The 27,163-nt window shown below is 33.6% G+C and overlaps 1 protein-coding gene and 1 pseudogene across 1 annotated transcript in view; one reads left to right on the top strand and one right to left on the bottom strand.

The window, feature by feature from the left end:
* Window positions 1–27,163, top strand: part of LOC141560987 (uncharacterized) — a 423,935-nt gene that overhangs the window by 4,456 nt on the left and 392,316 nt on the right. The window contains exons 3-4 of the mRNA XM_074299860.1: window positions 2,698–2,768; window positions 6,324–6,573. The gene's annotated coding sequence lies outside the window, so the exon portion shown is untranslated. The remainder of the gene's footprint in view (window positions 1–2,697; window positions 2,769–6,323; window positions 6,574–27,163) is intronic.
* On the bottom strand, window positions 16,190–25,748 carry LOC141561983 (syntaxin-19-like; annotated as a pseudogene).

Raw genomic sequence — 27,163 nt, 5'->3', positions numbered from 1 at the left:
CTGCAAAAGGTTCATTGGGACCTTGCTGTATTTTAGTGAAAGCCTCTCCCCGATCTTTCTGTCCAGGGAGGACACCCCAAGCTTTTATTGCAGCCTTAGCAATTTGTTCATATATTGTCATGGTATAATGAATCTGTTCTGAATTCTCTCCATACTGACCTTCACCAGCTAAGTGCTCAAAAGTGAATTGTGTGTTAACTCCTATTTCCAAATTGCATCTGACTTGAATTTTACATAATTCATGAAATTCCGCAAGCCATAATAAATTTTCTCCAGGTTCCAGACATGTCCTTGCTATGGATTTCCAATCATTCGGAGTTAGGACTTCATAAGACAAACCATCTAGTAACATTTTGACATAAGCTGATGTAGCCCCATAAAGGGTACAACCTTTTTTCAAATCCTTAATTTTATTCAAATCTAAAGGTGCATATCTTCTCATTTTATTACCTACAGAGTCAGTATTTTCAATCACAGGATATGCATGTATAAAATCACTTATATCCTGTCCTTCTCTCTTAGCTTTAACCAATGCTTTTTCTAATCTTGTCATAGGCTTAGACTGCTTCACAGACAATTCTGTTTGTGTTTCTGCCTCTTCCTCTCCTCCTTCTTGCTCCACCCCTGAAGGGTTAATTGAGGGAGGAGATGGGAGGTGCTCCTGTTGCTGTTGCTCAGAATTGTACTTAACTTCATTGTTATCTGATTCATCCTTTTCACCTAGTTTAGTTGACACTTCCCCATTTTGCTCCTTCATCTCTTCCTTTAGAATAACATTTTTTAAAGCCATTTGGATTAAATTGTAGGTATGAATTGTATCTTTGGAAACTGAGTTTGGTCTGGAACCAAAGGGTAAAATGTCACAAAGACAATTGTAGTGTTCACCTAATTGCTCTCCTACTAATTCCCATTCATCTGGATCCAATTCTTCTTCCAGAGAAAAAGAAGGACATATGACCTTCACAGTTCTTAAAAGTTCAGTAATCTCCTCTAAAATTATAATCAATCCTTGGCTTTTCATAACCTTGATGATGCTCTCTAAACATTTTCCTTGAACAGAAGGTGTTTGCCCCATTTCACTATAAGAGATTGCTGGTTTAGCCCTTAACAAGTTCCTTATTTATCTATTAACACACTCACTTAATCTTTAACAAAGTTTCCTTGTTACTCACGGTTCTGGGTCAGAGAGACTGAGATCTGGATGGGAGGCTTTTCCACTGGAATCAGGACCGTGTCTGTCCCTGTTTGGGCACCAAATTGCGAAGGTCTGGTCTAGCTCCTCTTGTCAGGATAAGCAAAAGTCCTTGCCCCACGTGTGGACGCCAATTGTAGCGAGCTGTTGTCTCTAGAAGCTGCCGAATCACTCTCTGGGAAGAGATCTGCTGTGACTTCTACTCAAATCTCTCCGACAGATTCTTCTTCCTGTAACGAACCGTTGTCTCCAGGCAGTTGCTGTTAACTCTTGTCCAAAGAAGTGACTTCCCTTCCTGCAGAGAGCCCCGTCAAGCCTGATGCAATTCAGAGTCTTCCTTCTTGAATCCTGGCTCTGAATCTCCTCCAGCTCTTATCCTTCTCCAGGCCGATCTGCTCTCTGCGCCCAGTGCTGTCTCTTTTTATCCTCCCAGAGAAGGGGCGTGGGATAATAATGCAAGGGCTTCTGGGAAGAACCACCCCAGCCAATGAGCTTGCCCCCTCTATCAAGTCAACCTGAGTTCTCACCTTGTAATTGTCCAGAAAACCTGAATTCTCACCTTGTCACCATCCAGACAACCTTAGTTCTCACTTAGTAATCCTAACAATATATTACAGTAAGATTTACATGTATATATAAACTAAGTATCAAAGATTACAAAAAGATTAGAAAATCAAGGAGTCCTTGGTGGAGAATGAGAAAACTGAGGCACACAGAGGTTATGACTTGTCTGAAGTCACACTAGAAGGTTCTAAGGGCAGATTTTAACTCCAGCTTTCTTGCTATGGGATCAGGAACTCCATCTGCTGTTCCACAGCTCTGATAGCTGATACCAAATAGATAAGAAGAGCCATTCCTAAACAGATGAATGATCAAAGAATGTAAGTTGTTAGAATTAGATCTATGAGATAATCAAAATGAAACTCTTAAGGTTTTTACTTCACACTCATCAGATTATCATAAAAATAATAATTGTTGAAGGGTTTGTGGATAGACAGGCACTCCAATGAGCTTTTTGGTGGAGTTGAGGCTTGTAATAAGTCTGAAAAATAATTTTTCAACATTGACTCTTGCAGATGATCCAAACCAGTTCCAATTGTTCAGTAATGAAGAAAATCAGTTAGTCCCAGAGAGAGAACTATGGGAAATGAGTCTGGTCCACAACATAGCATTCCTACTCTTTCTGTTATTGTTTGCTTGAATTTTGTTTGCTCAGATCACTAAATTAAATCTACCTTACAATCTCAAAGAGGACTAATAGATGAAAAACTTCTATATGATACAAAGATATTTACAAAACTATTGTTGTTGTTTTTTATCTGCCATTTAGATTTATCCCATTATTTCCTACTAATCTTTATAGATAATCAGAAAGTGATTATCATAAAAAATGATTTTGCTTAATGGTGCCATAGAAATAATTTTTTAAAAAAATATAAATTCATTGTATCCTAAAGCTTTATTTTTAAATCCTAAAGTGATTTTTAATGCTAATTTTTTTTAAGGAAAGTTACTCTTCTTATGGTGGGACTTCATAATGCAGGGAAAACCGCCATAGCCCGAGTTGTAAAGGGAGGTAAGCTATTTTTATAATTTATATTTATATTTTAATAATAATTTAATAATTCTAATTAGCTATTTCTAACAAACTAATTTTTTCTTACACTTTAGGCCACCAAATGGTGAAATAATTAACTTCTTTGCTCCTTTTTACCTCTGTGAATATTCACAGATATTCCAATTCCCTTACATCTAACCAAATTCTCTCTCTTCCATTAAGACTTTTACTGTCCCACACCTGATTTCATTCCCATTTGATCTTACTGATTGTTACCTATCTTGCATTATGGTTATTTATGTACGTCTTCACCTCTAACTGGATTTGTAAATTCTTTTAGGAAAGATGCCATTTTTCATTTTAGCATTCTTTTCACCTAGCATATTATATTGCACAAGTTGTATATTTTTAAATTTAATTTCTTTAAAAGGTATTGAAGTGACTCTTCTAGAATCATCATGTTTTAAAAGTTAGTCACTATTTTTGGTGTTATAGAAACAGTGGTATGAATGGTGGAAAGCCTATTTAACATGTAATATACCTGAATTAGAGTATCAATATTTAGAGCTTCATCTTCTATTCTCAGAGAATAAGGGTCCTACAGTCCAAGAATAGGTGAAGGGGGGAAAAGGGTAGAAAGCTGTATAAGATAGTTTTATTTTTAAAGTAACCATTAACTTATCTTGAACCTTAGCATTTTAGGACTAGGGATAAGCTGACTTCTCCTTCCACTCTTCTCTTCCCTTCTATGATGATGGTCTTAACCAAGATTTTATCTTTCCTCCAAGAGATGCACCCTATTGATAAGAATGTGGAAGATAGTGCTGAGTGGTCTATCATAGTGTCTTGAACAGAGATGCTTAATAACATTTATTGAATTGCCAGATAAAAATTTAAATATTTTACTTGTCTGCAGTATAGTTTGTTTTGGAAAACGATGGCATAAAGGAAAGAGCACTGAACTTGGATTAAGGAAATCAGATTTTTAGTCATAGTTTAACCACTGACTCATATCTTTGGATAAGTAACTTTTCTATATTGGTCCTTCATTCTAATTTGTAAACTGAGGGGATTGGACTGAATAATCTCTACAGACGCTTCTGTTTATAAAATTCCATGATTCTGTAAATACTTATTTTCCTTTTATTTTTTTAAAGTGTGTCTTTGGATTCATTTGTAGCTTTCTTGGATATTTCATATTCTGCTGCTGCCCCAGGCATTTCTACTTCTAGGGACTATGATATTCCTCTATCCAATAACTGGAGCAAAAGAGTGGGGCAGGCATTTTGAATCTGTGATTAGACAGAGGACAAGAAACAAGAATATAATACTATTAGTATTTAAACATACTAATCACACTTCCCATTCCTTTATGTAGTTATGAACGGGAAAGTAAGCAATTGAATTGAATGAATTCGTATGTAGTGGTGAGATTGGATTTGTGTTAAAATGTTGGGTTTGGAGGGCTGGTGTTACTTTTGTGACAAGAGCTCATTTACCTCTGAATCTCGGTTTTTTCATTTGTAGAATGGTCTTTGTTATAAGGAAAATACTTTGGAAACTTTGAAACATCATATAAATTTAAGCAAAAGAAGCCTTTTAATCCTACCAGAAGTTAACTATTTTTAAAAGTTTATCCTTATTAGTGATAATTGGTAAAATTTAGTAAAAATCCCATATCAGAAAGAGGTAGAAAAATTTAGACATTTTCAATGAAGATTGTTCAGGGTGTCTACTCTTAAAAAAAAAAAAAAAAAAAAAAAAAAAAAGCAATACCTGCTGGGAATTTCCCTTCCGTAAGTCATTTATTAACAGTAATTAACAGTAAGCATTTATTTACCACCTACTATGGGCCATACAAAGCTGGAAAAAAGGCGATATCTTTTCTCTCTAGTTTAATGAGGTGGACAACATGAAAACAATCATGTAGAATAAGTAAGATATATTTAGGACTGATTGCAAACAGTACTCAGAGGGAAGTCATAAATCATTTAGAATGATCAGGAAAGTCCACTCAGACGAGGACATGTCTTAAGCTATGACTTGAAAGAAGTCATAGAAGCTGAGGAGAGTAGATTAGAGAGGAGGATGACTGTAAGCTTTCTAGAACAAATCGTTTTTATATTTCTGTCCCTGGTTTTATTTCTGAATCCAGTCCTAATTAATATGAAATAACTTACATATCAGGTAAAATCTCCTTATCAGGAGGAGGTAGAAAAATTCAGAGACTTTCAATAAAGATTGTTTAGGGTGTTTACTCCTTTAAAAAAGCAATACCTCCTGGAAGGATCCCTTAAGTAAGCCATCTAGTAAGCATTTGTTAACCACCTACTATGGGCCAGATATTATGCTAAGTGCAAATGATGCAAAGAAGGACAAAATACAGTCTCTTTTCTCTCTAGTTTAATGAGATGGACAACTCGAAAAAATTATGTATAAATATGATATATTTAGGACTGATTGGAAACAGTCATCAGAGGGAAGGCAAAAATTATTTAGAAGGCTCAGGAAAGGACACTCAGATAAGACAGGTTCTTCACAATCACTTGAAAGGAGTCATAGAAGCTGAGAAGCAGAGATGAGGATGGTGTAAACTTTTTAGAACTGATCTTTTTATATTTCTGATCCTGGTATTATTTCTGAATCCATCTATTCTCTAAAAACTCTCTGATGAAGATTTCTTTTTCCTTAGGATCAATGAAAGGCAGTTAGGCATAGTCAATAAACAGTTTTATACTCTCGGGATGACTTGGGTTTACATCACATTCCAGATATTAGCTACTTTTTTGTGACAAAGTCACATAACATTTCTGAGCCTCAGTTTTATTATCTATACAAAGGGATGATGATAATAGCATCTACTCTCAGGATTTCTGTAAAGATCATGTGAACCAAAACACTTATAAACACTTTACAGTCTTTAGATGTTTAGTCATTTCAGTAATATCTGACTTTTTGCATGACCCTATTTGGGGTTTTCTTGGCAAAATTTCTTTCTTCAACTCATTTTTCAGATGAGAGAACTGAAGCCAACAGGGTTAAACAACTTGCCTCAGGTCACCTAGCTAGAAGCTATCTCAGGATGAATTTGAACTCAGGTCTCGCTGAATCTACTTGCCCATTTTTAGTTTTTTATACACAAACAAAAAGCACTGAGTTACTGTGAATATTCTTATTAGGAAGGGAATAAAGTAGAAAGTGTAGCATTTGTATCAATGAATTGTCTAATTTTGTGTGTCCACTCTTTACCAGCAGGGTCTTGATATCATGTATTTCTTTGTATTTCCATAAATTTTTTGTGTTAATGAGTCAATCAGTGAATACTTCTTTATCTGAATATTTCAAATTAATGTAGAGGGGTTAACTAGTTTTCTTCTTATTGAATATTTTGAATTCGAATGTGCATTTTAATACTACTAAACTATCATGAATCTTTAAAAATGTTTAATCATACATTAGTATAAGGTTATAAGATTTTAATTGTTGTTTAATGATTTAACATTAAGTTTAATATTCATTAACAAAAACATCCCTATCGAACCTTGTGTTTTATTTCTCTTTTCTTTAAAACAGAAAGTTCAACAGATGTGGTACCAACTATGGGAATTTCCCGAATCGATCTAAGACATGAAAATTGTGATGTCACACTTTTTGATCTTGGTGGTGGAAAAAAAACTAGGGAAACCTGGAAATATTATTTTGGAGAATCCTATGGCCTCATCTTTGTTGTAGATTCTAGTAATTTAAATAACATCCAAGCGTCAAAGGAGGCAATATATGAGATAGTAAAACATCCCAGGATGATGGGAAAACCTGTATTGATGTAAGTAACAAATCCAAATAGACAAATTCAAGATAATTAATATGAAAAAGTAAAATAAATTGATTTGTGTTTTGAAATATTGGATGGAGGACCATATTAATTCTATTAATATCACAAAAATAGGTATATAATGTGTTTAACTTTTTTTTTTTTTTTGCTAACAGTTTTAGTGATATTTCTTGCCCTTCTTTTAAATGTAATTTTCCTAGTATAAAACTTTTTCATGTTGGTTTAGCATATCCTGTACCTGCTCTGATTGTTTATTTTTAAAAATTTTTACAATGTTCTACTAAATTATTAGAACAGAAGAGTGGGACAGGAATTTGGGATCTGTGATTAACTAGAGGATAAGAAACAAAGAATACAGTCTATCCTCAAATGAGAATGGGAAGAGATGCTAATTCGTTTTCCTCTTATTGAATACTTTGAATTCTAATGTGCATTTTAACACTGCACTATCATATGAATCTTTTAAAACTTTTAATCATACCTTTTGTTTTATATCACAATTATTCCTAAATATCCACCTTTCCTGCCAATCCTTGCTATAACAGTTATAAAATTAAGACTAACCAACATCTGAGAGCATATGTGACATTTCACATCCATCAAAACCTTGCCTTGCATTTTGGGGAGATATGTTTAGATTCGCACAACTTTTCTTGTGTAAAGCCAAGTATACCTAACTGTTAGGTCTTTTTCTGCCAATTTTTCACTCAAAAAATAATTCTGTAAATGGTATTTGTGTTTTTTTTCTTTAGGGGTTAAACTAAATTAAACTGAATTAAAACTAATTTGTAACCACTGAAATTTTATTAATAGAGAATAGTGAAATTGGTCTACAATCATACTGAACCCACTTTGCATAGATTTTATGAATAACAATGGCAGTTAAATGAGTTTATTTTTTCATGCTCTCTCTCTCTATATATATATACCTATAAATACATACATATATATGTATGTGTGTGTGTTTATCCATGTATCTATCTATATGCTATTTTATTTTTTACTACTCTAAACTCTTAAGTCAGTCCTTCAATACAATGCAAAATAATTCTTATAGTTCATTAATTTACCTACTATTGTTCATTTTGGGGTGATATACTGCAAGTTGTTTTAGTTTAATTCTAAGTTGTGAATTTTTGTACAGTTTAATACAAAGGACATTATAAAATTTTGACAGTGAATTTGCTTCTAAACTTATTTGAATGAGAGAACTATTGAGGCTTAGAAAGAGTAACTAACTTAAAATCATTTAGGAGGTTTGAAACAGATATTAGAGGTTATTTCTCACTGATTCCAAATGTTTTTCTCATGTCTCATGTAATGGTGAATAAAGGAATGTTTGCTCCAAATCACTATATTTGGAATAAAGTACAAGAGAATAACTTGTTCTTTATTCATATAAAATTTATACCTATACATTTTTAATATGTTAAAGTCTAGATGAAATCAATCACATTCTTCACCCTAGAGTTCTCAGCTTCTTAAACTGTGGATTAAAATGACATATGAAGTCTCAAAACCAAACATGGGAGTTGTACAATTATGATTTATTATCAGTAGATGTTTGATTTGTTCACCTACTTTATATAATTTTATATATAACTTATATTTTATATAATTATGTATTATTTTATTTGTGACCCTATTTGGGGTTTTCTTGGCACCATTTTTTCTCCAACACATTTTACAGGTGAAAGGACTGAAGCCAACAGAGTTAAATGACTTGCTTCGGCTTCACCTAACTAAAAGGTGAATGTGGCTGAATTTGAATTCAGATCTCACTAAATCTAGATCTGTCAGTCTTATTGTGCCATCTAAATACCCATTTTTAGTCTTTTATACACAAATTAAAAGCACTGAGTAAGCATGAAAGGTCTTATTAGGAAGGAAGTAAAGTAGAAAGTGTAGCACTTGTAAATTATACATAATTATAATTATATGTATAATTATACATAATTACAATTATATAATTTTATATATAAAAATTTCTCAGGTGAAAAATGAATCTCAAGTAGAAAAAAATTAAGATGCTCTGTTATACTAGACCAATTTAATTATATATTGTTCTTCACACTTGAATCCTTTGTGTTATCTTACTGCAATTACAGCACTGCCAGTTATCAATCCTGGCCATCTGCCTTCTTTTCTTTCTAGACACCATCCTAAATTCTAGGAATACAAATTTAAAAAGAGACAGTCTTTGCCCTTCCAGTGTTTATAGTCTCTTGAGGAAAGAGTAGACAAAAAGTAGCTGACAAGGGGAGAGGGACACAATAAGAAAGTTGGTGGGAGGCACAATATTGCTGGAGTGAAATGTAGCAGAGCAGATGGAAAATGAAATGAGCTAGAAAGTCCTGAAAGGGAGACTTTGGGAGGACAGGCAAGGAGCACTGCCTTCCATTCCAATAGTCAGCGGGGAGAGGTAAGTGAGGATTGGGTGAGAATCAACACCTAATCCTTTTTTTTTTTTTAATTAATTTATAATTATATTTTTGACAGTATATATGCATGAGTAATTTTTTAATAACATTATCCCTTGTATTCATTTTTCCAAATTTTCCCCTCCTTCCCTCTACTCCCTCCCATAGATGACAGGCAATCCCATACATTTTACATATGCTACAGTATAACCTAGATACAACACCTAATTCAATCTCGATAGTAAGAAGATTTCAGATGATGAGCTTATTTTAATATGATGTAACTTCAGTCAAACCAAGCTGATGGAAAAATGATGTGATATTATCTGCTCTCTCTTCTTATGTTGTTCCTACTATAGGTAGGAGGAAATTTTTCTTATTCCCAAACTCAGTCCTTATGTTTGGATTTTGATCCTATCCATTCCAGGAGCTTATTCTGTCTTCTACCTTCAGTCATTGGTGCCTATAATATCAATAGTTCTATGGCTTAAAAAAGAAAGGAAAGGCCTCCTTTTGCTTTTGTCATTTCTTTAAACTTTTTCCTATTGTTTTTTTTTCTTTTTGTTTCCAAACAACTCTTTTTTTTAAATTTTATTGACTAGTCAATGACTATAGTAATAAAGTGTTTGAGAAATCCAAAGACTCCCGCTTCTGGAATAAGAACTCACTATTTGACAAATAAAAAGCTGGGATAATTGGAAAATAGTATGGCATAAACTAGGCATAGACCAACATCCAACACTATATCTCGATAAACTTGAAATGGGTTCATGATTTAGACATGAAGGATGATAGTATAAACAAATTAGGAGAACAAGGTATAGTCTCTCAGATCTATGGGAAAAGGGAAGAATTTATGGCCGTTATGAAATGCACAATGGATACTTTTGATGACATTAAATAAAAAGTGATTTTGCACAGACCAAACCAGTGCCATCAAGAGCACAAGGGAAACAGCTAAAATTTTTACAGCCAGAATTTCTGATAAAGGTCTCATTTCTAAAATATGCAGAGAATTGACTTAAATTTATAAGAGTAAAAGCTATACTCCTGTTGATAAATGGTTAAAGGATTCAAGCAGATCATTTTCAAATGGAGAAATTGAAACCATTTTAAGTCAAATGAAAAAAAAATGTTCTAAATCACTATTGATCAAAGAAGCGCAAACTAAGACCACTCTGAAGCACCACTTCATACCTCTCAGATTGGCTAAGGTAATAGGAAAAGATAATAAATGTTGGAGGGAATGTAAAAAAAAACTAGGCTACTAATGTACTGTTAGTGGACTTGTGAAATGATTCAACCATTCTGGAGAGCAATTTGGTTCTAAGCCCAGAGGGCTATCAAACTCTGCATACCCTTTGATCCAGTAGCCTGTCTATTGGGTGTTTATTTCAAAGAGATCATAAAAAAAGGAAAAGAACCCACATTGCAAAAATGTTTGCAGCAGTCCTTTTTGTAGTGGCAAGGAACTGGAAATTGAGTGGATGGCTGAATACATTTTGGTATGTGAATGTAACGGAATATTATTGTTCTATAAGAACTGATGAGCCAGCTGATTTCAGAAACCTATGATGGATTAGGTTCTATTCAACGATGAGGTGATTCAAGGAAATTCCAATAGACTTGTGATGGAAGCTGCCATGTGTATCTAGAGAGAGAACTGAAGAGACTGAATGTAGATCAAAGCATAATATTTTCACATTTGTTGTTCGTGTTGTTTATTGGCTTAATTGTTTTTCTTTTTTCCATTACTGACCCCTTTTGATGAAATTTTTCTTGCACATCATGATGAATATGGAAATATGTTTAGAAGAATTGCATTTGTTTAACCTATATCATATTCATACTTCTTTGGGAAGAGGTTGGGTGAGAGAGGGAGAAAAATTTGGAACACAGAGTTTGGCACAAATGAATATTGAAATCTACTTTTACATGCATTTGGAAAAATGAAATACTATTAAAATTTTATTGATGCCTTTATGGTGTGTTTTTTAATCATGGTCATTTTCTGTAATCCTTTCTCTTCTTCCAGATACAGCTACATCTGTGTTTATAAAATTTGGCATGTGTAGTATATGTCCTCTCAGAGGAGGGGATATGGAATTCTTGTATCTTGGAATCAGTATTGGCTATTGCATTTAATCTGAATCTATCTGCCTTTCTGTGGGGGTTTCCTTTATATTACTGTGATTATATTGTTTTTCTGCTGATTTTTTTTGACTATTAATTCACGTATTTTATGGTTCTCTGAATCTCTCCCTCTTAGTGCTTCTTGAGGCACAGTAATATTGTATTCACATATCAGTGTTTAACCATTCCCAACTTGATGGGTATCACTTTGTTTTTTAATTTTCACTATCAAAAGAATGCTGCTATGAGGATTTTAGTATAAATGGGATTTTTCTGTGTTTGACTTCTTTGAGTTAATTGGTGTAGAATTGCTAGGTCAAAGTATGTGAATACCAACAGTCTCTTTAAGTACTATACCCAATAGTCATTTTTTCAGTTCTCAGCACCCCATCCTTCTCCCTGCCAATATTTTTGGCACTATTGGTGAGCAGTCCTCCTAAAAACTTTCTCTTTCCCTGGCTTCCATATTACTGCTATTTCCTGGCTTTCTTTATAATTGTGTCCTTTGATGCATCATCAAATATCTCCCTCCCCTTTGAGTGACAGTGTCCTTTAAGGTTCTGTTCTGTCCCTTTTTCTCTTCATTTGACTCCTGATGTTCTAGTCTGCTCCCAAATCCAGACCTAATAATATATATCTGCTGAACTCTGATCCCATGTTTCCAACTATCTGCTAGACATCTCAGTTAGGATATCCTGTAGACATCTCAAATTCAGCATACACAGAAAAGAATTGCCCACATTGTCAACTACCTGATAAATATCTTAATTAGGATATCCCATAGGTATCTCAAATTCATCAGACACAGAAGAGAATTGTCCATATGTCAGTTGCTAAGTAATACCACAATATTCATAATATCTTTTCTTAGTCACTTAGCATTTATTAAGCTCCTGCTTATATAACAAATACTAATACTGGGGATATATAAAATGTAAATAATTCATGGCCTCTAGGAGTTTATATTGGAAGGGGTTGAAAACAATGTGTATATGTAAGTAAAATATAAATATATACAAAATGATGTAAGAGCTAAGTAGGAAAGTCATACTATAGGAACTGACACTGGCACCAACCTATGAAGAAAGCTAAGAGACAAATGGGAAGAGGCAAAATTTTCTGTGCGTAAGGGAGAGGTTGTTTAAGGCAGAGCTATGAAGGGGATGTTGTGTTTAGAGAATGTGAAGTAGGCTAAGTTTGACAGGAACGTTCAATGCATATAGAGGAGCATAATAATCCTGGAAAAATAAGTGGTTCAAGTCAATATTAGGAAACAGGACAAATATTATGAGAATTTTCTATTCCATTTACCGTTCTTTTGAACTTCTATTTGGATCAATGTACCACTCTGACACTAACCCAGATTTATCACTTAATAGTCATCTTTATCTTTCCAGTCTTCCTTACTTTCTTAGCCCAATTCCAAGTCTTGTTGATTCTATTTTCATAACTTTTTTTCATATCTGTGCACTTCTCTACACTCAATTCGCTATATTCAAGCCTTCTTCACCTCCTTTTTAGACTCTCTCCTCTACAATCCATCTTCCATATAACTGCTAAAGTGATTTTCCCAAAGAATAGATTTGATTATATCACTCCCCAGCTGAGAAAACTTCACAAGTTTCCTATTATCTCTTAAGATAAAAATAAAATGACAAAAGTCCTCCTAAACCTCTCTCCAACTTACTTTTCCAGCCTGAAGTCCAGCCAGATTGATCTTCTTGCTTACACAGAACATCCCCTCCCTTCTCTGTGCTTTTGAATAGTCTGTGTCCTGAATCTGAAATGAACTCCCCTTGTCACCTCTATCAGAGAGAATCCCTAGCTTCTTTCAAAATTTAATTCAATAGTTTCCTTCATAGTTCGTCAAGGGACTACTATTTATAGGAGACTTTCTCCCAACTCTCTCCCTTTGCTCCCCCTGTTGCTAGCATTTTCTCTAAGAAATTACTTGGTATTTACTTTTGGTTTATATTTTGTATTTGCTTACCATGGGTTCATGTTATTTTCCCTAATTGAAATAGACTCTGTGTGAATAGAGATTGTTTCACTTTTAACTATGTCTGCAGTAATTAGTAGAGGACTCAGTGTTTAATAAATGCTTGTTAATTTTGAAATTCTTTGAAATAATGTAAAGAATGAGAAATATGAATACTATTAATTTTATTGTAATAAAGCAGAGAATACAACAAAATCTCACTGCTTTTAACTATTATTTAATTAAAATTGTTTCATATGTATAGTATGTGTATAATTTTATATGTCATTTATACATGCAATAAATATATACAAATATATATATATATCTTTATTTATATATATATATTTATATATATATATATACTTATATATATATATATGTATATATATATATATATATATATATATATATATATATATATATATATATATATATATATATATATGTATGTATATGTATGTATTTAAATGTTTCCAATAGAAACGTCATTTTGAGGCAACTTCATTTGGTATGTATAATATATCCTTGGGCAACTCCCTCTGGGTCACAGTTTACTTACTAGAAAAGGATGGAGATAGACTAGATGATAGGTAAGATCCCTTATTTTGTAGCTAAAGAATCCTGTGAATCTTTTTCAAGTATATGCAGCAATATGCAATGTGCTAATGAAAAATGATTAAGTAGCATACCTGATAGCCTGTCTCGAAAAGTGAATAGGTGTGCTTTTTAATTAGTATATTAGGTATAAATGGGGCAGCTGGGCGGGGGTAGTCTATAGAGTGCTGGACCTGGAGTCAGGACCACTTTAGATCATATCCAGCCTTAGCCACTTGACCTCTGTTTGCCTATTTTCTTATCTTGATGTTGTGAAGATCAAATGAGGTAATATTTGTAAAGCACTTAGCACACAGGAAGCGATATATAAATGTTAGCTATCATCATTGTTATTAAATGGGCTTTTTCAAAGGGCTTCATAAGAAAAAGAAATCTGCCTCCTTCCTTTCCCTTTACATAGAACAAAAGTCAATTCTATGTTATGTCAAATGATCATGGGTTTTCAGTTAATGAGTTCTTTTCCTTTGCCATGATTTCAAAAACAACAGCAACATCATATCCATCCTATTGTTGTCTCAGAATCACATAAGTTTTACAGTATTTTTGTTTCCTTCCAAGAACTGTTGACTAAATTTATAATGTATCATTACAAATGTGTAAAGTAGAAAGTTTATAAATGAGAATTTTCATGTGTAATTCTCTTACTTTTTATGTACCATTTAAAAAAGTACAAGGTATCATCACTGATGAATAGAGAAAGCTAACCAACAAGGTCAGGGTTCAAGTTCTGCCAAGAATATACAATCTGTGAGACCTTGAGAAGCTACTTAATCTTCTAGTGCCTCAAAGCAACTTTCTTAGACTATATGTGACAGAGGAGATTATGGCTTTTGTGGTCAGAAGGTGTTTCTGTGCTGAAAGAATGAAACCACAAATCTAGAATCAATCTCTCTCCTATATCTAATAACATTAGGGAAATAAATTGTGTAAATGATTCATTTAATTATAATAATTAATACCATGAATAATTTCAGAAAAAATATGAAACAAATGTTCCATTAATGCTATTATGAGAAAAGACAAGTTGAAAGGGAAATTTTCTGCCAGCTAAATAAAAAAATGATAAAAAACAAGTTTGGGAACATTTATTCCTAGTACATCACAGCAACTTCTTAGAACTTCAGAGTTATGTGTCAATGTATAATCATTGTTTATGGTAGTAATACTAACATGACATGAAAAGATTTGTCTTAGAACATATTTCCATAAATAGTTAATATAAATGTGTTATTAAAGTACTTAGAGGGTGCTAGTTTTCTGGCAAATTGCTGTTATAGACTCCTATACTTCTCAGTGATACTCAGTACTTGGGAGTGTTACTGTCATTGGGCATGTTACTGAATCCTCTCTTTGCTCTAACCCACTAGGAAGGAAAACAAAAAAACTCTTACAACCATTCTTTTAGAAACCCTATGGACAATATGGTCCAGGGTCACAAAGAGGTAGACACAACTGAATAACAACATGCCCTAAAACAGGTTTAAACATAGATTTTTAAGGAATAATTGGAGAGTTAGAAAATGTCAGAGTATCTCTCATATCATTAGTATTGTATTAAAGAGCAGGAATGCTTTCAGAAATGCAAGAGAAGTGTAATTTCTCAAGGTATTATAACCTGAAGAAAATATACATCAGAAGCATCTAACTCCTTTCATTCTGAGTTTTTTGTTTACTAAAGAATTTTCTTGAGTGACCCTACCCATCAGGAAGGTTAGAATTATCTTAAGTAGATAATGTTTTCAAGCAAGTCTTCTATTTTTTATGTCACTACTTCATTTGAAGTGTAGTCCATGATTAATAAATTGACTTCATGATACAAATAAGTTTTGTCTGAGGATTATGTTTATTTTCCTAGGATGTAATTATCCCAGGATGAACTGATCATTACAAACCTATAGTATCTATTCAGTACTAAGCTCATTGAGACCTCAGGTCAGACTGCTTTATTTAATGCAATTCTTGAATCTTAATGGAAGTCTTGAGAGAGTTTCTTTCAATATTTTCCATTTCAAATATGTTTACACAGTAAATGATCATTTCTTAAAACTTCTATAAATGTAGAATTGAGATTGAAACTATACTACAATTCTACATTTATAGTAGTTTTAAGAAATGATCATTTACTTAACATGTATTGGGAGAATATGCTGTGCCAAGTGTTATATACCTGCTGATTTGGAATTACAAAAATTGCAATAAGCATGATTTCTGATGTAAGAGAACATAGAGTAAGAGTGAATTAATGTAGAAAGAAATTCAGTAACTTAAGATTCTTTTTCATTTTTAAATGTACCTATATCTTATACTATCTTCTTCAGCTTAAATGAGTATTGTAACTATTATATTAATGCTGAAAGATGTCAGAATTTAAAATTTTTCTAAATCCTTAAGTATGTATTATATGTCCCAATATAATGGAAAAAAAAGAGAGAAGACACTGAAATTTGGGACACATCAATTAGTATAATAGCAGAAAATTCTGAAAATGATTCTTAAGTTTTGAACTGTGGCATGGATAGCAGCAGCAGCACAAAACCCTGCAAAGATTTCTTTTTCTGTCCTTAATAGCTTGTTTGAATTCCTCTTTAGTTTTTTCACAATACTTCTGTCATCATCACCTTTTCAGTTTTGTTTTTGCTTCCTCCTTGCTTTTACACTAAAAGTGATGTCTGAATAAAAAGATGTCTTAAATCTTTTATCAGATAAAATTTTAGTGATGTTGATTATTGTGAGCAAACTTTCATTTAAAACTTCCCATTTCCTTTGTTGAAACATATCATTTACTTTTTCAGACACATCTTTTCCAGCAACTTTAAGCCCATGAGAAATGAATATCTTGCAATGAATTTTCAGCTTTGTTGCTATTGTGTCAATATACAAACATAATATTGTGGAATTGTTAGAACATGGCAGGCTGCTGAGATTCAAGACTTTTTAATTTCTTTTAATAAATCATCTAAGCCTTTGTTAATATGCTCTGCTTGGTTTTTTTTTTTTTTTTGTTTTGTTTTTGTTTTGTTTTTTTCTAAAGCTAGATTCCTTTTTAAGAAGACAGAATCTTCTCATGGAAGCTAACAATCATTTTTCCTACTGAACAAATTTTTAAACACATCGAGCAAATTAGTAATAGTCTCCTGAAGCCTTTGGATGTCATGTAGATATCTCCCAAATGTAGATTATATTTTGTAAATGAGAGCTAATTGTGAAAACTCATGTTCTTCTATCTCTTTAATAGGTTTATGATTATCCCTTCAAAGCTCAAATTCTTTTGCTCATTGTTTGAGTTCTTGAAGTCAGACTTTCATATTTCTTTTTCTTCTAAGTAACACAAATGATTTCCTTTTACTAAGTTTTACTACAGTCATTTGTGGAGATAATAAAGAAAAGTTTAATTTATTTTGCTTTTTGTTGTTGTTTGCATTTCCCTGCCTCAGTTAAATAAGAGAAGCTTGACTTGTTCCCCAGTGAAAGCTGTCTGATAGCTTTCTAAAAAGAGATGAAGTATCAGAAAAATTCAGCAAACATTTTCTTTTTGAAAATATGGAGAAGGAAACTTAGGCTAATTAAGAAACCACTTTATACAATGCCTTCTTTTCCTCAGAAAAAATAGAACTAAATAGTAAATATTGGTCTTTTTAGGAGATTCTGAGAAATAAGTAACATAATTGTGACTACCCTACTAATTATTATGCTTCATTTAATATACTACAAAATAGATATATTTCCTTGCAGAGTGACATATGAGAAGATTTAGGTGGTATTATAATTTTTATTATATTTTTTGATTGACCTATGAGTACTTGATATTTTTCCAACTGATTAGATCTGATGTTATTTGTGTGGAAAGTGTGTTGTAGTGGTGTTCCTGTAGTTTCTGACTTTCTTTTGACAGACAGATTCCCAGGTATTTTATACTATCCACAATTATTCTGAATGGAATTTCTCTTTGTATCTCCTGCCACTGGATTTTGTTGGTAATATATAAAAATGCTGATGATTTCTGTGGATTTATTTTGTATCATACAAATTTGCTAAACTTGTGAATTGTTTCTAGTAATTTTTTATTTGATTCTCTAGGATTCTCAAAGAATACCATCATATCATCTACATAGAGTGATAATTTGCTTTCTTCATTATCTACTCTTAATTCCTTTAATGTCTTTTTTCCCCCCTCTTATTGCCAAAGCTAACATTTCTAATACAATATTGAATAGTAATGGTGAGACAGGGCAACCTTGTTTCACCCCGAAGTTATTGGAATTGATTCTAGTTTGTCCCCTATTACATAGTATATATTCCTATATTCTCAAGTGTTTTTAATAGCAATGGGTATTGGATTTTATGAAATACTTTTTCTCCATCTTTTGAGATAATCATAGGATTTTTGCTTATTTGTTTATTGGTATAGTCAATTATGGTAATAATTTTCCCAATATTAAACCAATCCTTCATTCCTGGTATAAATCCTACTTGGTCATAGTGTATTATTCTAGGGATGACTTTCTGTAATCTCTTTGCTAATATTTCATTTAAGATTTTTGCATCAATATTCATGAGGGAAATTAGTCTATAATTTTCTTTTTCTGTTTTCACTCTACCTGGTTTAGGTATCAGTACCATATCTGTGTCATAAAAGGAATTTGGTTGGAGTCCTTCTTTCTTTAATTTTTCAAATAATTTATATAATATTGGAAGTAATTGTTCTTTAAATATTTGGTAGAATTCATATGTAAATACATGTGGTCGTGGAGATTTTTTCTTAGGGAGTTAATAGCTTGTTCTGTTTCTTCTTCTAAAATGGAGCTATTTAAATAATTTATTTCTTTTTCTGTTAACCTGGACAATTTACATTTTTTAAAATATTCTTCCTTTTCACTTAGGTTTTCAAAATCTTTGACATATAGTTGAGCAAAGTAACTCCTAATTATTGCTCTAATTTCCTCTTCATTGGTAGAAAGTCCTTCCTTTTCATTTTTTGAAACTGACAGTTCTATTTTCTTCTTTCCTTTTTATAATCAAATTAAATAAAGGCTTATCTATGTTGTCCACTTTTTCTTTCTTTTTTTTTTTTTCACATACCCATAAATGGTAATCATCTATTTATTTATTTATTTTATTAATTTTTATAATTATAACATTTTCTTTGACAGTACATATGCATATGTAATTTTTTTTTACATTATCCCTTGTACTCCCCTCTGTTCCGAGTTTTTCCCCTCCTTCCCTCCATCCCCTCCCGGAGACGGCAGGCATTCCCCATACATATTAAATATCTTATAGTGTATCCTAGGTACAGTATATATGTGCAGAACCACATGTTGTTGTTGTTGTTGTTGTTTTTGTTTTTAATATTATCCCTTGTATTCATTTTTCCAAATTATCCCCCCCTCCCTCTACTCCCTCCCCCCGATGACAGGCAATCCCATACATTTTACATGTGTTGCAATATAACCTAGATACAATACATGTGTGTAAATACCATTTTCTTGTTGCACAATAAGCATTAGATTCCGAAAGTACAAGTAACCTGGGCAGACAGACAGTAGTGCTAACAATTTACATTCACATCCCAGTGTTCCTTCTCTGGGTGTAGCTACCTCTGTCCATCATTGATCAACTGGAAGTGAGTTGGATCTTCTTTATGTTGAAGATTTCCACTTCCATCAGAATACATCCTCATACAGTATTGTTGTTGAAGTGTATAGTGATCTTCTGGTTCTGCTCATTTCACTCAGCATCAGTTGATGTAAGTCTCTCCAAGCCTCTCTGTATTCCTCCTGCTGGAGGAATTTCTTACAGAGCAATAATATTCCATAACCTTCATATACCATAATTTACCCAACCATTCTCCAATTGATGGACATCCATTCATCTTCCAGTCTAGCTACAACAAAAAGAGCTGCCACAAACATTTTGGCACCTACAGGTCCCTTTCTGCTCTTTAGTATTTCTTTGGGATATAAGCCCAATAGCAGCAATGCTGGGTCAAAGGGTATGCACAGTTTGATACCTTTTTGGGCATAGTTCCAAATTGCTCTCCAGAATGGCTGGATTCTTTCACAACTCCACCAGCAATGTATTAGTGTCCCAGTTTCCCCACATCCCCTCCAACATTCATTATTATTTGTTCCTGTCATCTTAGTCAATCTGACAGGTGTGTAGTGGTATCTCAGAGTTGTCTTAATTTGCATTTCTCTGATCAGTAGTGATTTGGAACACTCTTTCATATGAGTGGATATAGTTTCAATTTCATCATCTGAGAATTGTCTGTTCTTATCCTTTGACCATTTATCAATTGGAGAATGGTTTGGTTTCTTATAAATTAGGATCAGTTCTCTATATATTTTGGAAATGAGACCTTTGTCAGAACCTTTGCTTTTAAAAATATTTTCCCAATTTGTTACTTCCCTTCTAATCTTGTTTGCATTAGTATTGTTTGTACAGAAACTTTTTAGTTTGATGTAATCAAAATCTTCTATTTTGTGATCAATAATGATCTCTAGTTCTCCTCTGGTCATAAATTCCTTCCTCCTCCACAGGTCTGAGAGGCAGACTATTTTCTGTTTCTCTAATCTATTTATTATCTAATTCTTTATGCCTAAATCATGGACCCATTTTGATCTTATCTTGGTATATGGTGTTAAGTGTGGATCCATATCTAATTGCTGCCATACTAATTTCCAGTTTTACCAACAGTTTTTTTCCAAATAATGAATTTTTATCCCTAATGTTGGTATCTTTGGGTTTGTCAAAGATTAGATTGTTATAGATGTACCCTTTTTTGTCCTTTGTATCTTATCTGTTCCACTGATCTACCGGTCTATTTCTTAGCCAACACCAAATGGTTTTGGTGACTGCTGCTATATAATAAAGTTTTAGATCAGGTACACTTAGACCACCTTCCTCTGACTTTTTTTTCATTAGTTCCCTTGCAATTCTCGACCTTTTATTCTTCCATAGGAATTTTGTTGTTATTTTTTCTAGGTCATTAAAATAGTTTCTTGGGAGTCTGATTGGTATAGCACTAAATAAATAGATTAGTTTGGGGAGTATTGTCATCTTTATAATATTCGCTTGGCCTATCTAAGAGCACTGAATGTCTTTCCAATTATTTAAATCTGACTTTATTTTTGTGGCAAGTGTTTTGTAATTTTTCTCATATAATTCCTGACTATTCTTTGGTAGATGGATTCCCAAATACTTTATACTCTCAATATTTGTTTGGAATGGAATTTCTCTTTGTATCTCTTGCTGTTGCATTTTGTTGGTGATATATAAAAATGCTGAGGATTTATGTGGATTTATTTTGTATCCTGCCACTTTGCTGAAATTCTGAATTATTTCTAATAGCTTTTTAGCAGAGTCTTTGGGGTTCTTTAAGTATACCATCATGTCATCTGCAAAGAGTGATAGTTTGATTTCCTCATTTCCTACTCTAATTCTTTGAATCTCTTTCTCGGCTCTTATTGCCGAGACTAGAGTTTCTAGTACTATATTGAATAGTAATGGTGATAGTGGGCAAACTTGTTTCACTCCTGATCTTACTGGGAAAGGTTGCAGTTTATTTCTATTGCATATTATGCTTACTGATGGTCTTAAATATATGCTCCTGATTATTCTAAGGAATAGTCCATTTATTCCTATACTTTCAAGAGTTTTTAGTAGGAATGGATGTTGGATTTTGTCAAATGCTTTTTCTGCATCTATTGAGATGATCATATGGTTCTTATTAATTTGATTATTAATATGGTCAATTATATTAATAGTTTTCCTAATATTAAACCAGCCCTGCATTCCTTGTATAAATCCCACTTGATCATAGTGTATTATCCTAGAGATGATTTTCTGAAGTCTTTTTGCTAACATCTTATTTAAGATTTTAGCATCATAAAAGGAGTTTGGTAGGAATCCTTCATCCCCTATTTTTTCAAATAATTTATATAACATTGGGGCTAATTGTTCTTTAAATGTTTGGTAGAATTCACATGTGAATCCATCTGGTCCTGGGGATTTTTTCCTGGGGAGTTGATTAATAGCTTGTTCTATTTCTTTTTCTGAAATGGGACTATTTAAGCAATTTATCTCCTCCTCTGTTAATCTAGGGAGCCTATATTTTTGGAGGAAGTCATCCATTTCACTTAAGTTATCAAATTTATTGGCATAAAGTTGGGCAAAGTAACTCCTTATTATTTCTCTAATTTCCTAATTTCTAATTGGTGGAAAGATCCCCCTTTTCATTTGTAAGACTAACAATTTGATTTTCCTCTTTCTTTTTTCTGATCAGATTTACTAAAGGTTTATCTATTTTATTGGCTTTTTCATAAAACCAACTCTTGGTTTTATTTATTAATTCAATAGTTTTTTTACTTTCAATATTATTGATTTCTCCTTTTAATTTTTGTATTTCAAGTTTAATTTTTGGTTGGGGGGTTTTAATTTGGTCTTTTTCTAGCTTTTTAAGTTGCAAGCCCAATTCGTTAATCTTCCCTTTCTCTATTTTCTTCAAATAAGTCTCCAAAGATATAAAATTTCCCCTTATTACTGCTTTAGCTACATCCCACAGATTTTGGTATGATGTCTCATCATTGTCATTATCTTGGGTGAAATTATTAATTGTTTCTATAATTTGCTGTTTCACCCAGTCATCCTTTAAGATGAGATTGTTCATTTTCCAATTACTTTTTGGTCTATTTACCCCTAACTTCTTACTGAATGAATGTAGCTTTTATTGCATTGTGTTCTGAGAAGAAGGCATTTATTATTTCTGCCTTCCTACATTTAATTTTGAGATCTCTATGTCCTAATATATGGTCAATTTCTGTATAGGATCCATGAACTGCTGAGAAAAAAGTATATTCCTTTCTATTGCCATTCAGTTTTCTCCAAAGGTCTATCATACCTAGTTTTTCTAATGTTCTATTGACTTTTTAAATTTCTTTCTTATTTGTTTTGTGGTTTGATTTGTCTAAATCTGAGAGTGCAAGGTTGAGATCTCCCACTATTATAGTTTTACTATTTCTTCTTGCAATTCTCTTAACTTTTCCTTTAGAAAGTTAGATGCTATACCACTTGGTGCATATATGTTTAGTATTGATGTGGCTTCATTATTTATGCTACCTTTCAGCAGGATATAGTTTCCTTCCTTATCTTTTTTAACTAGATCAACTTCTGCTTTTGCTTGATCTGAGATAAGGATAGCTACCCCTGCTTTTTTGGCTTTACCTGAAGCATAATAATTTCTGCTCCAACCTTTTACCTTTACTCTGTATGTATCTCCCTGCTTTAAGTGTGTGTTCCTGTAAACAACATATTGTAGGGCTCTGATTTTTGATCCAGTCTGCTATCCGTCTCCTTTTGATGGGAGCGTTCATCCCATTCACATTTACAGTTAAAATTACTAATTCTGTATGTACTGCCATCATATTATCCCCAGAATATGCTTTTTCCCTTGACCCCCTTCAACCCCTTCCCCAATATTTAATTTATAGACGCCCCTTGTGACACGCAGCCCTCCCTTTTTTGTATCCCTCCCCCCTCCCTCCAAGTCCCTTTCCTTATTCTCCTTTTCCCTTTTCCTCTCCCCCTTTTAATGAAGTGAGAGAAAATTCTCTGAAAAACAAATATGTCAATTATTTACCCTTTGAACCTCTTCTGATGAGAGTAAGATTCACACAATGATTCTCCCCCTCACTAAATTCCCTCAGATATGGTGTATTTTCTATGCCTCTTCCTGGGATGTAGTTTCCCTCTTTTTATCACTCCTTCCCCTTTTTCTGAAACTACCCCCTTCCCTTTACTACACCCCCCCTCTTTTTCTTTTATATCAGTAGAATCAAATTATCCATGCGTACTTTTTATATACACACAACAGTTACAGTTCTCAAGGGTTCTGTGTACCTTTTTCTGTTTCTCTTCAGTCTTGTGGATGTAGATCAAATTTTTTGTTTAAGTCTGTTTTTTTTCTTAGAAACATATAGAATTCCTCTATTTCATTGAATGACCATCTTCTTCCATGGAAAAAGATGCTAAACTTAGCTGGGTAGTTCATTCTTGGTTGCAATCCTTGATCTTTTGCCTTACAGAATATCAGGTTCCAGGCCCTTCTATCTTTTAATGTGAAGGCAGCCAGATCTTGGGTGACCCTTATTGTGGCACCTTGGTATTTAAATTGTTTTTTTCTAGCTGCTTGCAAGACTTTCTCTTTTGTGTGGTAATTCTGCAGCTTAGCCACAATATTCCGTGGTGTTCTTTTTTTAGGGTCTATTTCAGAAGGAGTTTGATGAATTCTTTCGACATCTACTTTCCCTTCTGTTTCTATTATCTCTGGACAGTTCTCTTTGATAATTTCCGGTAAAATAGAATCTAGGCTCTTTTTTTGGTTGTAGTTTTCGGGAAGTCCAATGATCCGCAGATTATCTCTCCTAGATCTATTTTCCAGGCCTATATATTTTCCCAATACGTATTTGACGTTATTCTCTAGCTTTTTTTTTTTTTTTTTTTTTTTTTTTTTGTTTTGTTTGACTGATTCTTGGGTTCTCAGTGAATCATTCATTTCTATTTGTTCCATCCTGACTTTTAAGGAGTTATTTTCTTCTTTCACAGTTTTTAGTTCTTTTTGTAAATGCCCAATTTCGTTTTTAAATGAATTATTTTGCTCTATTGAATTTTTTTCCATTTCTCTAATTTTTTTTGAGAATTATTTTCTTTTTCCAATTCAGAAATTCTATTTTCTTGAGACTTTTTTATCTTTTCCAATTCAGAAATCGTACTTTCCTGTGATTTTTAACCTTTTCTAATTCACAAATTTTATTTCCCTGCATCTCCTGTGAATTCTTTATTTTTTCCAACTCCAATTTCAGAATGTTGTTATTCTCTATCATAGCTTCCCTTTCCTTTCTCCATTTTTCTTCAAACTCTCTTAACTTTTTAATAATCTCTTCCAGGAGAGAGTTATGTGATGGAGGGCAGGTAGCGTTCCCCTTTAGGTTGTTATTTGCTGACTCTCTGCTGTTAACTTCCTCGGTGTTGGATACCTACTCTTTCTCTGTGTAGAATGAGTCAATGGTTCTTTTTGGCTTCTTACTCATGATTAAGAAATCTTTTGGGGTCTGTCCCTGGGGTAGGAAATTATTTATTTATTTCTTTACCAGCTTCCTCCCAGACTGGATGGATGCAGCGGCTCCTGCGCCTGAGCTAAGAGAGAGCTCTGGGAGAGAGTTCCCCACCCCCTCCTTGGAAGTGCCTCACAGGTGATTAGCACTGCTGTGCTTTGAGGGCAGCACTATGTGTCCTAGCGGCTTCCCTGAGGTTTGAGACTGAACAGTAAAGGCGACACAAAGCCGGCCTATGCGTCCTGGTGGGGGTGTGGATATCAGCAGCAGGTGACGTGGAGAGCCCCTGTGCTCAAACTGGAAGTGTCTGCCCTGAAACCGCGGTCCCTAGTTCAAAGGTTCCGCTTCTCTGGGACTTCCCGGGGGCTGAGTTCCCACAGCCTTCAGCCAAGCAAGGCACTGTGTGTTTCCTTGGGCCGTGTACACCCACTTCTCAATCTCTTAACTACTCCCAGGTGAAAGCCTGGACAGCCTAAGTCGGCCACACCCACAGTGCTGAGATCTGCTGAGTCACCTCCGGGATTGGGGAAGATCTAATCTGGTTTTAAAATTTTAAGGTGGCTTGATTTCTCTTCTGAACTGCTGTTTTATAAGCAGAGAAGAGCTAACAGCCTGTGCCAGATTCCTCTATCTCAGTGGCTTCTCTGATTTCAGAGCCCTCCTCAGTGCAAATCAGTGCAGTGTGCCACCACCCAACCATCTGTGCTGGCCTCTTTTTTTTTTTTTTTTTCCTCCCCTGGGGACTGATCTTTCCTGTTGAAACTCCAGATTCTCTTCAGCTGGTAAGTAGTGCTTCCAGTCCCTTGTGGTTTCTATCAGTCCAGCGCTATTTTTGAGGCTGAATTTATCTAATTGGTTATGAGAGAATAAGGACGCTCACAGAGTTGCGTGTATCTTCTCCGCCATCTTGCGGTAATTCTATATTGTCCATTTTTTCATAAAACCAACTCTTTATTAATTAATTCAGTAGCTTTTACTTTCAACTTTATTAAATCTCTCTTTTTATTTTTAGAATTTCAAGTTTGCTATTTGCTTGGGGGGGTTTTAATTTATTCTTTTCCTAGTTTTTTTAGTTTCAAACCCAATTCATTGATCTTCTCTTTCTGTACTTTCTGCAAGTAAGCCTCTATAGGTATAAAAATTTCCCCTTATTTCCACTTTTTGGTATGTTGTCTCATTATCGTTTCATCATTTTCTTTGATAAAATTATTGATTGTATCTATGATTTTTTGTTTCACCCATTCATTCTTTAGGATGAGATTATTTGGTTTCCAATTACTTTTTGGTCTATTTTCCCCGGCCCTTTATTGAATGTAATTTTTATTGCATCATGATCCGAAAAAAAAATGCATTTACTATTTCTGCCCTTTCCGCATTTGATTTTGAGGAATTTATGTCCTGATATATGGTCAATTTTTGTATAGGTTCCATGAACTGCTGAGAAGAAAATCTACTCCTTTCTGTGTCTCCATTCAATTTTCTCCAAAGATCTATCACATCTATTTTTCTAGTATTCTATTTACTTTAACTTCTTTTTTATTTATTTTATGGTTTTATTTATCTAGTTCTGAGAGAGCAAGGTTGAGCTCTCCCACTATTATAGTTTTGCTGTCTATTGCTTCTTGCAACTTTCTTTGACTTCTCCCTTAAGAATTTAGATGCTACACTATTTGGTGCATATATGTTTAATATTGATATTACTTCATTAACTATGATACCCTTTAGCAAGATAGAGTTTCCTTCCTTATCTCTTTTAATTAGATAAATTTTTGCTTTTGCTTGATCTGAGATCAGGATGGCTACCCATAAGTTTTTTTTTTTTTCTTTGTACTTCACCAGAAGAATAATAGATTCTGTTCCATCCTTTCCTCTGTATGTATCGCTCTGCTTTAAATGTGTTTTAAAAAACGTTAAGGTCTGGGGGGGGTGGGGGGGGTGGAGCCTCTTTCTGACCCAGCCACTGAATTAGCTCTGGACTTGCAGAATCCATGAATATTGGGAGTGCAACAAATTACCAGCAGAAGGTAATTTCAAAGATTTCCAGAAAAGGTTTGTTTCATTTGGAAACGAAAAGTGGGCCAAGCTCAAGCAGGTTGAGCACAGATGCCAGCACAGACAATGTAGAGCCAGGGTGGTGGGAGCTCCACAGGGTGGTTTACATTCCCAGTGGCAGAGAATCTACAGGGAGGAATCTACAGCAGTGTTAGCTATTCTGACCTGGTTGCAAGATTGTAGATGAGCAGAGAAAATTATAAAACATCCAACTCAAACAAAAAATGTAAAGAGTGAATCCCGAAATGTCAGAATCTCATGGGACCTGG

The sequence above is a fragment of the Sminthopsis crassicaudata genome, chromosome 3, assembly GCF_048593235.1.
Source record: "Sminthopsis crassicaudata isolate SCR6 chromosome 3, ASM4859323v1, whole genome shotgun sequence".
Classification (NCBI taxonomy): Eukaryota; Metazoa; Chordata; class Mammalia; order Dasyuromorphia; family Dasyuridae; genus Sminthopsis; species Sminthopsis crassicaudata.
This window is presented reverse-complemented; position numbering and strand designations above follow the sequence as displayed.